Source organism: Nomascus leucogenys, chromosome 18, assembly GCF_006542625.1.
Source record: "Nomascus leucogenys isolate Asia chromosome 18, Asia_NLE_v1, whole genome shotgun sequence".
Taxonomy (NCBI): domain Eukaryota; kingdom Metazoa; phylum Chordata; class Mammalia; order Primates; family Hylobatidae; genus Nomascus; species Nomascus leucogenys.
Window position 1 is genome coordinate 68,013,732 of NC_044398.1, and position 13,621 is coordinate 68,027,352.

Here is a 13,621-nt window from a genome sequence, read left to right on the forward strand (position 1 = left end):
GTCTGTTTTTTCAGTGTTTGCCTGCTTACTGTAGTTCAATACTGCTACTACTACCTTTAGATGGATCACTGGAGAATTTTAACTTTTTTTCATTAATTTTATAGGTGATTTATCCCAGGGTTACCTCTTAATTGATTTTCCTATCTCTAATTTATTTCTTATTCAATCTATTCTCCATATTTGCTGACAAACTGATCAAAACCAAAACCCCAAAATATGACTATGTCACTGCTAAGATTAAAATCTTCAGTATCTCCTCATATCTTCAAAAAGAAAGAAAGAAAGAAAAAAACCCCAAAGTTTTAAACTGATTAGAATGACATTCTTCTCACTTTGAAATAAGGACCGAACATGGTTTTCAAATTTTGTCATGGATCACTCTCTCACTTAAAAACATTGTTTTTTCATGCCATTTAAACAGTCAACATTAATATCACTGTGGCAAAACCAAACCAGTCTGGTGGTTATTAAAGAGAAAAATCTTTGTGGCACCCCAGCTTCTAGAACATAACAAGGAAAGAGCCACTAAGGACAAAAATCAAACCCATATTCCACACAGGTTGATGATAATAGGCAAAAAGGTGAGGAAGATTATGTGGTAGGTTAAAAATTTACATTATTATTATTATTTTATTCTTTAGAGATGAGGTCTTGCTCTGTCACCTAGGCTGGAATGCAGCAGTGCAATCATAGCTCACTGCAGTCTCGAACTCCTGGGTTCAAGCAGCGCTCTCACTTCAGCCTCCCAAGTAGTTGAGACCACAGATGGACACCACCATGCCTGGCTAATTTATTTTTATTTGTATTTTTTGTAGAGACAGGGTCTCACTCTGTTGCCTAGGCTGGCCTTGAACTCCTGCATTCAAGCAATCTTCCTGTCTTGGCTTTCCAAAGCGCTAGGATTACAGATGTGAGTCACCATGCCCCTTTATTGTTATTACTATGACACTAATTGATTTTTGTTCTATTAGCTGGTCTCAGCAGGATACAAGCTTGAAAGCAGCTTTATGTTTTCTCACCACTCCTTGAAGTAGACTACATAAAACCATTTTTTCCCACCCCAGGGTAAAATAGCTTTTGCAGTCACTCTCTCTCTCTCTCTCTCTCTCTCTCTTTTTTTTTTTTTTTTTTTTGAGACAGAGTCTTCCTCTGTCACCCGGGCTGGAGTGCAGTGGCGAGATCTCGGCTTTCTGAAACCTCCGCCTCCCCGGGGACGCGATTCTCCCGCTTCAGCCTCGGGAGTAGCTGGGACTACAGGCACCCGCCACCACGCCCGGCTAATTTTTTGTATTTTTAGTAGAGGCTGGGTTTCACCCTGTTAGCCAGGATGGTCTCTATCTTCTGACCTCGTGATCCGCCCTCCTTGGCCTCCCAAAGTACTGGGATAACAGGCCTGAGCCACCGCGCCTGGCCCCCAGTCACTCTTAAATAATAAAAAGACTCCCATTACTTTAAAGAATTAAAGAGTTGAGACCAGTTTAAAAGCAACTCTTGGCCATGGAGCTGTCCTCTCTTCTAATATTATAAAAATGGTCTGGCCAGGCGTGGTGGCTCAGGCATGTAATCCCAGCACTTTGGGAGGCTGAGGACGGCGGATCACGAGGTCAGGCGATCGAGACCATCCTGGCTAACACGGTGAAACCCCGTCTCTACTAAAAATACAAAAATAAAATTATCCAGGCATGGTGGCGGGTGCCTGTAGTCCCAGCTACTCGGGAGGCTGAGGCAGGAGAATGGCGTGAACCCGGGAGGCGGAGCTTGCAGTGAGCCGAGATCGGGCCACTGCACTCCAGCCTGGGCAAGAGAGCAAGACTCAGTTTCAAAAAAAAAAAAAAAAAAAAAAAGGGTCTATGGGTCTATCAGCTCAATGTAGACTTTGTGAATACATGGTATCTACTGTTTTTTTTGTTTTGTTTTGTTTTTAATCTTGGGTTTTGCATCTGTGCCAAAATTGAGGCATGGAAGCATCAGAAAGAGCAATGAGCTCACAGGGAGAAGGTAAGCGAGGCAAGTGCAGTTGTTATCTGTCTTTCTGCCCATGGATGATAAACTCATTATTGCCAGCTTCTCCTCTTGGGGGATGCAACTGTGGGATTTTTGGAGTTCCTCTGCTGAGATTTCAGACTGCAGTAAACTTATAAAGGAGGACTAATTCTCACTTGCTGGTCACTTACAACTGTCTACCTCATTCCTGAGGCTTCTTAAGGGGCAGAGTGTAACCCCTGTGTTCCTCTCTGGAATGGTCCTATTTGAGTGAGTTGGAGTGGCTTTTTTTTTTTTTTTCCACAGGATCTACATCTAGAACCAGGGAAATAAACCCCTTTACCATTTCCTTGGGGGAGAAACATTTCATTTTCTACACAGCTCCTTTCTTTGTTCTACCAGCTCCATCCAGACTTTCACCTTTCAACTTTTTCCAGCATCTGTCAAACACCAGTCCCTTTCACTCCCAGATTTCTGAAGATGCATGTCAAGCTCTCTCATTAATTTCTTTTAAACCTGTTATTTGAGGTTTGAAGTCAGACTGAAGCTCCTCCCTACCTTTATCTGAGAGGAAGTAAAATAGTCAACAACTTTTTCCACAGATATTTTCTCTCTTATTCTTTCAACCTCAGCCTTTTATGTGGGCGGAGTGGTGATCACCTAATTCTCGCAGACCTGGCTGGGGGCTGTCTTCTCTTCTAATCTTACAAAAGTGGTCTAGCAGCTCAGTCTAGACTTTGTGAATACATGGTATCTACTGTTTTTTACTTGGTTTTTCCATCTGTGCCAAAATTCCAGAACAACAGAAAGAGTTCTTTTTCTTTTCTTTTCTTTTTTTTTTTTTTTCTTTTGAGACAGGGTCTCACTCTTTTGCCCGGGCTGGAGTACGATGGTGTGATCTTGGCTCACTGCAACCTCAACCTCCAGGGCTCAGGTAATCCTCCCACCACAGCTTCTCAAGTAGCTAGGATTACAGGCACACACCATCATGCCTGGCTAATTTTTTTGTATTTTTTCTAGAGATGGGGTTTCACCATGTTGCCTAGGCTGGCCTCAAATTCCTGGGCTCAAGTGATCCTCCTGCCTCAGCCTCCCAAAGTGCTAGGATTATAGGCATGAGCCACCACCTCCAGCTAAGAAAGAGTTCTTTTTGAAATCCTGTGACACTGGTGGATGCCGCAGCACCTCTGAAGGCCTATGCCTCTGCTCCCTCTCATAGGCCCTGACTTCCATGCCTGGCACATGCTACGTATGCTGTGTATTTTCAGGCCGTGTTAGCTGTTTAAGCCATTCTTTCTGTCTAGAATGCCCTTCCCATCCTCGAAAAAGCTTCTCTCTAAGACTTAGCTCAAACATTATCTTTTTTGTACAAGCTTGCTAAACTCCCTTGGGGAGAAGGAATACTTATCCCAGCTGTGCTTACCCAATATTTAGGGATTACATAATGAAAATCTCAGGTTTCAGAGTAAGACAGACCATTTAGGTTTCAATTGGAGCTCAGCATGTTAGTAGCTCTGTGTGACCTCAAAAAAGTTCCTTAATTTCTCAGTCTATTCATTTTAAAAAAATGAAGGAAAACTAACCTCTTATTATTTGAGGTCGTATACATATTAAATGAAATAATTTCTATAAAGTACAGAGTACAATATCTTAATATAGTCACTACTCAATATGATAGGTAAGTACTTAATACGGTAGTTGACTATTACTACTACTAACGGTGCTTGTACTGCAACTACTTTTAGTTCTTGTGTTTACTGCTATCACCTAAGAAGTAATTAAACACAAATGCAACAAAAGGAAATCTGTTTCTACTTGTCTTTGACTTTTTATTCATTGCCACTTGCCAGCCACTAGCCTACATTCTTTATATATGCTATGCAATTTTGTTCTCTCAACTTCCCTATGAGGTAAGTATAATTATCTCTTTTTGGCAGATGAGGAAATTAAAGTTCAGAGGAATGAAGTAACTTGTCCAAGTTCCCACAGCTAGCAAGGTGCAGAACCAGAAATCAAAATCTAGGTCTGCCTCCTATCGAAGCTCATGCTGGTAACAACCACACTGCACAGGAGAGTCCACAGGCTCTTACTGCATATTTGCTCGATGTCCAGCTTTCACGAAATAGCATCACCTACTCTAGTGTTTCTGTGCATGTTAATTCCAGCACAACTGTAACTCCAATGTGCTTTTATTCTACAAAAATTCCCTGATGTAAACATCATTCAAAATTTCCGTGAGTTTCCTTTAAGTGTGGAGTAGGATAATCTTCGCAAGCCTTTTTGGTTTTAGGCTGAGAATTCCCTGAAAGACCATCTTTATTTTCCTCTTCCTGAAAGTTTTTATATTAACCACCTGGCCATCCATCAAATCAACTCTTCCTCACAGTACTTGAAATTTAAAATGAACAGCTTGGGCCCAGCCAGGCTATTGCTGTGAAATTGTGTCATGCTCACTTAATATGTAGGGTGCATTCTCCCAGGAAGCCTGAAGTGCAAAGTGTTATTAATTGTCAGCCAGTGTCCCAGTTTTGTCACTGGCATAGCATTTTCTCCTTCTCTGTGAAAGGTACTAAATTTCAAGTGCAAAGGCTGAGCTGGAACGTGTGAGGCAGATGACACCAGATGATCCATTTCCCCCGTTCCTGGAATAGTACAATCCTGCTACCTGTTTGCCTCCCACTGAAGCCCCGGACTCATCAGGGTTCTTCTAAGTGACGTAGCAAACAGGAGACCCTGCTCTTAATCAGAAGCTCCTGTTTCTGTTTCTTTTCTTTGCTTTTTCTTTCATTCTTTCTTTTTATTTTTTGAGACAGGGTCTCGCTAAGTCACCCAGGCTGGAGTGCAGTGGCACAATTTTGGCTCACTGCAACCTCTGCTTCCTGGGTTCAAGCAATTCTCTCAGCTCTGTCTCCCGAGTAGCTGGGACTACTGGTCTACTGGTGCCTGCCGCCACACCTGGCTAATTTTTCTATTTTTGTAGAGATAGGTTTCACCATGTTGCCCAGGTTGGTCTCAAACTCTCGGGCTCAAGCGATCCACCCAGCTTGGCCTCCCAGCTGCTGTTTCTTCACAGACCTGCAAGTTGCACTTTGATGCAAATCTTTTCTTTAGCCAGAATGCTGCTTACTACCAGTCCCAAAGATTGCAGTTCAATTTAATTTCAGGTAGAGAAAAACAAAACAAACAAAAAAACAAGAATATCTCCTCTCTCCATCATGTGGATCAGTTTAGAGACTCAGAGAAATAATAAATGGTTCAGCTGACTTCCCGCCAGAATTTTTGTTAATATGTACTGGCCAGTTTCAAAAGAAACAAGGTGCAGGGGCTGGCTTATTGGTTGGTAACTCAGAGATGTACTAACTTAAAAGCCACAGAAGCTATATGTTTCCTGAAAAAAATATTTGTATGCAATACCTCCATGACTAAAAACCCTACTGATTATTTTTCTTTTCAATTTCGGGCTGGGGTAGGTGTGGGTATAGGGTATAGGTTGTTGCATGTTGTCCCGCATTCATCCTTTATGAAAGACACAGGTGAGACAATGCCTTTACCTTACAGCTTCTTCAGTTCTCTGGCCATCCTCTTCATTTTCTGCCTCATGTACTTCAGCACAGGCAGGTGCTTCTTTAGCTTGTTACATAGTAATTATCTATTTACTGTTCTATGTCCTCACCCGACCTGTGTCTCCTTAAGGGCAGGGACTGTGTCCTACACTTAGCCTTCCCAACACCTGATAGGTGTTCATTATCATATTTTTGTTTGTTTGTTTGTTTGTTGAGACAGAGTCTAGCTCTGTCGCCCAGGCTGGAGTGCAGTGGCACAATCTTGGCTCACTGCAACCTCCACCTCCCTGGTTCAAGCAATTCCCCCGCCTCAGCCTCCCGAATAGCTGGGATTACAGGTGCACACCACCATGCCCAGCTAATTTTTTTTGTATTTTTAGTAGAGACAGTGTTTCACCATGTTTGTCAGACTGGTCTCGAACTCCTGACCTCAGGCAATTGGCCCGCCTCAGCCTCCCTAAGTGCTGGAATTACAGGTGTGAGCCACCGGGCCCATCCTATTATCATATTAATATACCCTTTCATAAAGTAATTTGAACTTTACAGTTGTATCATTATCAATATTACATTGCAACAGTTTATAGTGTTGTCATACAGTTTAGTATATTTCAGTTACTAAAATGCTTGGACTCAAAAAGAAATAAAATGTCATCATAAAAATAAAATGTGATCTGCCAATTTATTCATTTGTTATTACTGATATTGAATAGTAAAGATAGTCATACATGCAGATGTTATCTTTGGCTGTTCTGCCTCTCCCTTTTTATCCTATGAATTTGGAATAGCAATAATTATTCCTCAAAATTTTGGTAGTGAACAATGAGTGAAATTAAATTCTTTGAGTTCTTAATCTGGCATTGAGTTTTTTCCATTCTGCAAGCCATCACACATACTAATCATGGAGTGGAGTGAGAGGTCTCAGTAAGTGGGGTCCTAAAGTGGGAAGGCAGGGTAATTAACTCTTATGAAGGCAGAGGCCACATCACCTTTGTTCAAGAGGTGAGGTGGCGATAACAATAGCTCTTTACAGTCCTTGCATGATTTAGCTCCAAATGTTCTTTCAGGAATTCTATAACCTTTCTCCTGAGGATTAGTTTAATTTATTGTCAGTGCTGTTCAGGAAGCCTTTTCAAATCCACAGCTTAGCCTTCCCTGCCACATACACACACATGCACACACACAAATACAGACACATATATGCCAATATTTATATGCACACACAAGCACATACATACATACTCAAACACATAAACCACTTTCACTAATACATGCCTATATATACACACACATACATAGGCACATACATATATAATTACTCAAATGCACAAAATATGCAGATATGAACATACACAGCACACACACATGGACATGCATCCACATTATTATGGACTATATGCTTATGTGCCCTCAAAACCTATATGTTGAAGCCTAATCCCTAATATGATGATTTTTGGAGGTGGGGTCTTTGGGAGGTGACTAGGTCATGAGGGTGGAGCCCTCATGAATGGGACTGGTGTCCTTATAAAAGAGGCCCCAGGGAGCTCTGTTGCTGTCTTTTTGCCGTGTGAGGATACAATGTGAAGTCAGCAGTATGCCATCCAGAAGACGGCCCTCTCCAGACACCTTAAACTTGAGCTTTCCAGTTGCCAGAACTATGAGAAATAAATTTCTGTTGTTATAAACCACTCAGTCTAAGTTATGCTATTCATTATAGCAGCCCACGCAGATTAAGACATATATGAACACACAAACACACACATTTACATAAGTACATGCACACATGCATACACACCCACACAAATCACTGTAGGAGCTTTGCCTCAGTGCCTAGATTTTCTCCCATTCTTCTAAGGTCCTAGGAAAGTCTGGGATATGAAGAAGGAAACAGGATAGTGTTATTTACTCTCTGCCTTAGGAAATCTAAGAAAGGTTTGCCGGCATTTCCACTCCCATTGGGAGTGAGTTACCTGAAATCTCCAGACCGGCGGCTGTCAGGAAGGCCGTTCCTCCCTAGCACTGTGTGGTCAGGACTAATGTACCTCCTGGTAGCTGTGTAGCTTTGCTAGGCTAGCATGAAGATAAGCTAAGACCCAAGCTCATTCATCTGCAGCACCAGAATGAAGCCGCTGGGGACCGGGTCCCTGATGGAGTCTCAGTGAGCGCCCTAAAAGCCCGAACTCATTTACATGTCACCAGCAGAATGTGCGCTTTTACATGCCACTGATCTCCTTGCCCAAGTATGTGGAAAACAGCTTAGACTGCAGTTTTAGTGACTTGAGCTTAATATAAATACATATTTTCTTCATAGCAAAGGCTGTTAAGCATTAAAATTGCTTCCCAAGGGAGACTGTCAAATTTTACACAAAAGTATTTGAAAATAGGGCAGATTTCTATTTATCTGGGATAGCGTCTGAGTGGATAAATGACCCAGATAGCCACTAAGTGCCTTTCTAAGCACTAACATTATCTGAAGCTTCCTAGAAAATCTCTCTCTAGCATGTGGGCAAAGTATTTCATAATTTCAATCACCAAACCTAGAGAAATAAAAACCTTGATTTAAGGTGATGTTCTCATGGTCTTTGATTAGACACTTTGATCATTCTAGATAGACCTTTGATCTATCATGGCACAGTGTTAAAGCCGCTGATAGATTTCAAAGTTATTTTAAGAGAGAGGCACAGACAATGAGTTTACAACTAGGAGGCAGCTGAAACCTAACTTCTAATGACAGTTACAGTATAGATGTTTTTGGCAAGTCTCTCCCTCTTTACTTATTCTTACTGTCTTTGTTTCTCAACAGGGAAACCTGATATCTTAAAGGCATTATTTGAAAAATTCGTTAAATCCTATTTTTGTAGAGCTTCAAAGATTGACATATGTTATATGCTTTCAAAAGATGAGTATAATTTTATATTTTTGAGACTTGTCTGGGAGAAGAGTCATCCTTGAGAACAGAAAAGCACTTAGAGCTTTTCCAACACTCAGCAGTCTGGGATGTAGCCTTTCTACATCCTTCTCGGGAGAGGTACCCTCATGACTGCAGCCACATTACCAGAAATTTTTCCTCTTCTGAGAGGAGCCTGAGCTATCACATGCATACCCTACCATATCTTGGGGCTGGAAGTTGCCATTCCTGAGAAACAGGTATGCATTGGTTCAAAAGTAATGTGGCTCTTTTTACTATGTTTATGGGCAAACATGGAGTCTACGAGATGGATTCAGTCAAATGTACAGTGGTTTAAAGGGTAATTCCCTTAGAAAGCCTGAATCTGCAAGAAAGAAACAAATTATCCAAGAGAAGTTTCTGCAAAGAACACACCTCTCAAGCTCCTGCCTCATTTGAACTGTGTCAGAAACCTCAGTCTAGCCCCTAGGAAGGTTGGGCTGCAACCACCAGAGGCATAGAGATAGAAGTCAGCCTTTGCACCTGCTTTTCTTGACTTTGGAGAGGAAAGATGACCAACTCTTCTGTGCTCTACCCACCCATTCAACCAGCATTTCTAAACACTATTATGTGCTAGGCACTCCTTGAAGCGTATGCCTAATGAAATAGATACAAATGTCTACCCTTATGGAGCTTACATTCAAGTAAGGGAGGGAGACAATGATCAAGATAAGGAAAGTATTATGTTAGTGATAAGATCTAAGGAGAAAACAATAAACAAGGTAGGAGGTTATGAAATACAGAGTTGGAGAACGAAGCAGGGTGTGTGTGTGTGTGTGTGTGTGTGTGTGTGTGTGCGTGTGTGAAATTTTAGATAGGATCTCTAAGCGAAAGACCTATTGGAAGTGAGGGGTTAGCCAAGTGGATATTTGGATAAAAATATGTGATCTATAAACAAAGTTTTAAAAATAGTGAGGAGGCCAGTGTGACTGGAGAAGATTGAATGTAGGGAAAGTGGAAGGAGATGAGAGCAGAGGGCCAACTGGGAGCTGGCTTCTGTAAAGCCCTGTAGTAGCTAGACTAGGCTGTGTTCTGAGAGAGCTGTGAAGCGTCTGGAAGATTCTGAGCACAAGATGACCTGCAATTATCTATGGAAGTGTCTTCCCTAGAGGGACATGTCTGCCCTCGAACAGCACCAGGGTATACATTTGTAATTATTTTCATGTTTTAACAGGTGTTTATTAATTTTGAAATTAGAATCACTGGTGACTGAGATTCAGTAGAACCATCAGCTGGTGGTCCCTTAAATAATGGCACAGATTTCCACAGCTTTCTGAGCTGCAGCTAGGGTTAATCTTGTCTTGAAGTAAGTCTCAGCTGCTTTCTCTTACACATTCCACTCTGCGTTTCTCTTTGCTCTTTTTTTAGTTCTTCCGTTTCTTCCTTATTCCATAAGACCTTTTCCCAAGCTTCCATTCCAAACTATACTTCCTTGTTAGAATGTATTTTGTCAGATTTAAACTACCCCTTCTCCCTCCTTAAAAAGAGCCCAGTGATTTTGTTTGTTGTTTGAGTCACAAGAATTAAAAGCCCGTCCTTGCTTCTTAAAATCCCTTAATCTTTCCTCTCCTTTTCTCTAAAATGGGTGTAACATCTGCCTCAGTGAGTTGTTAGGAGAAACAAATGAGATTTGGCCATTAAAAGAGTAAGGAAATTTCATGAAACTTTAAAAAAATTACTTTCTTTTTTGAATTTTATTTTTCCTTTTATTAAGTATTTTAACTATAACCCATTTTTTGTTTCTTTGTTAGTTTCTAGCTTTGTGGTCTGCCAATACAAGAACATCATCAATCTAATATAAACAGTTGGGTCAAATTTCTTTGGGACTTATCTATTGGGACTTATTACCTGGGACTTACTCATTACTATTATAATTAATAATATTCTTTTGGAAAATATGTCACTGTATTACATTCATGTGTTAATTATGAATGCAATCTGCAAATCTGTGATAAAAGTTACACTCCACCAAACACTCCAGACACAGGGCTAAAGAGGACTGATATTGCCACACATAAAGAAGTATTTATTACAACAGGAATAGAGTCATGTAACAAGCAAGTGCAAGCAATTGTGCTTCTTGGTAGCACAAATACAGCACCATGCAGTATTACAGAGGCGCCTAAGGTGGGGGCCTTAAGAGAATCTGAACATTCTGACGTTGAGAAACAATGCTTAGAGGTATTTGTTGTTGTTGCTGTTGCTATAAAAATCCTCCCCTTTCGTGAACATTTTTTCTTTACTTATTTTATGGGTTTGTTTGATTCCCTAATTTAGGCTTTAAAATGTGCTGACTTTGCAGTCATAATTATGGTACACTTTTCAAAATTGTCAATGCGGGTGACCAAAACCAATCCCTACCCTTTCACAGGCCTGCCACAATCCTATTGATAGCGGCAACTGCCAGCTAAAGGTTTTGGATCTTGTGATTGCAATGGAAACTGGCAAGATCAATCCACTTATTTACTAAATTATCCGAGGTTCCCCTACTGTAACTCCCCCCTGCCCCGCGTGAGACAGTCTCGCTCTGTCGCCAGACTGGAGTGCAGTGGCCAGGCATGATCTCAGCTCACTGCAAGCTTCGCCTGCTGGGTTCAAGCGATTCCCCTGCCTCAGCCTCCGGAGTAGCTGGGATTACAGGCGCGTGCCACCACCCCCAGCTAATCATTATTATTATTCTTCTTTTTGTATTTTAGTAGAGAAGGGGTTTCACCATGTTGACCAGGATGGTCTCGATCTCCTGACATCGTGATCTGCCCTCCTTGGCCTCTCAAAGTGCTGGGATTATAGGCTTGAGCCACTGCGTCCTCTACTGTAATTTTACTTGCCCTCTATGGGGTAAATATTTTCAACATACTTTTTGGTAATGCAGTAAATCACATTCTATCCTCAAGGATGAAAAGCAGGAAGATTCTTAAATTATTCATTAGAATAGAGTTTCTTCCCAAACATCCATGCAAGTTTAAAGGCTCCTATTGACTATGTATTAGAAGCACTTTTTTTGTTGTGTTTTGTTTTTTGTTTTTTACTAAAATGACATTGTTGGCTCTACAAACAAATGAAACCCAATAATGGGTTTCTCTATTCTTGCTGGTCTTTTCCTTCTTAAAAGAATCATGTGGTCATTCCCTATTTGAAAAAAAAAAGAAAAAGACATTGAAATGCCTCAATGCCTGATAAGGAGAATCTGCAACACTTGGACATCTTGTGTATAAGAAAAGATTCTTATCCTTATGCTACTGTCATGGAGCTTGGATATTTACAAACCTACCGCTTTTGACAAGCTTGTGGGAATTCACATAGTCTCACAACGCCCCTAATTTATGGCAGAATGTGTCTCACATTTGTAATATTCTAGAGCTCCTCAGGATTCTAACCTCTCTAACTAGAGACAGTTTCTGAGCAGGCAAGAAGGAAAAAGAGGCAAAAACTGATTGCATCTTTTGTTCCCTTTTCAAAGCCAGATCTCGAAATTCCCAAGAATCCTTAAAGTTGGAGACATGTAGCTAATGGAATTCTAGTCAATCCACATATTTATGTGTTTGGAAAGTGGCTGTTATCAGTTCTTCTTAACCATGTGCACTATCATCAGGGCCCTTCCAGGCAGTCACACCTGAGGAAAGCTGTGATTGCCCTAGATTTCCACTAGAGACCTCTAGCTGATCACAGGAGCCTGGAAAGCAGCTCTCATTACTGGGCGTTTCTCTAGAAGCAGCAGAGGATAAGAGTTTGCCAGTTGCCCCTGGGAGAAGGTGGACTTTACCATCAAAGGAAAATAATTCTGTATAATCTTTCTCTCTCTCTCTTTTTTTTTTTTTAAAGCAAATTGAGGCTTATTCAAGTAGGTATATTGTGAAAGACTGAAGAGGAAATAATTTCTGTGTCTTAAAGCTATGGCATACAAAAGACAAAATAGAGATTTGTATAGATTGAACGGCCTCTTCTCTAAGAGGCTGTTCATACTGATATTTGGAGGCCAGCCTCAATTCTCAGTGTTTGAAAGCTTCTCCTGCCAGGCGTGAGGGAGAATGAGTTTACTCACAGTCTGAGAGCTTCTAGGCATTATTGTGAAGCTGAACAAAGTGCTCTCTGTGCGCCACCACGCCCCAGCCTTTTACTGCAGCCCCCTATATGTGAAGGATGGTAGCCCTCCAGGTGCATACCACCTTCAATGCCAGGCCTATAGCTGTAATCCCATGCAACAGAAACAAATGGGATACATCTGTAAGGAGAGACTGGTAGATGAAGTTTCACCATTTTTCCAAAAACACAAAACACATTAATCTCCATTTGCCTTTTAATAGTCTGCAATAGAAACAGAGGACCAAAAGGGAAAATGATCTCCCCTCATTTAACCTGTGCCCCTGTGAAAAATTGTGATAGCTTGTATTTCAGAAACTGAGTGTAACTAATTTTGCCCTCTATCCATGGTCTTCACGACACAGCAGCATTAGAAAGAGAATCAAAATCGGATCAGATCAATGAGTCTATAAAGGCTTTTTTGGAATGTATTGCCAGCCATGAGTTGATCAGTTTCTCCAGAGACCCTCTAATATCCAGTTTTCTCCGGGGCAATTGTAGATCCTTTTGCATTCATTTTTAGGAAAAATCTTGTCATTCTTTTAGGTAGACTGTCATTTGTTCATTCGTTTATTCATTTGTTTATCAAATGCCTATGCTGCTCCAGTTGCTGTGATTTGCAAAGAAAACACAAATGATGATATACAGGGATTGAGTGGGAGTTCCTAACATTGGATCCACAGATTCCTAAAAGTGAACGACTACTTCAAGATGTCTGTAATCCTCCTAAGATGTGTGTGTGCTTTAACTATGAGAAAAATCCAAGATTTAGAACAATCTTTAAAGGGGTTGATGTAAAAACCATTGTAGAGGCTGACAGTTACAAGAGCAAGTATTCGGAAGACTACATTAGAATTGTCATATAGTAAAGATACAGTATGTACAGTGTCACATGAGGTCACGGGTGGAGTTTTCTCAATTGTCACTGATGACAGAGGTCAGGGAAGGCTACAGAGAAGGTAGCATTTGTGTTATATGTGAAGGATGGGTAGGAAGTGGCGAGCTGACTTGAAGGGAGGGTAGATGAAAGTCAGTGTGCTCTGAGGGGCAG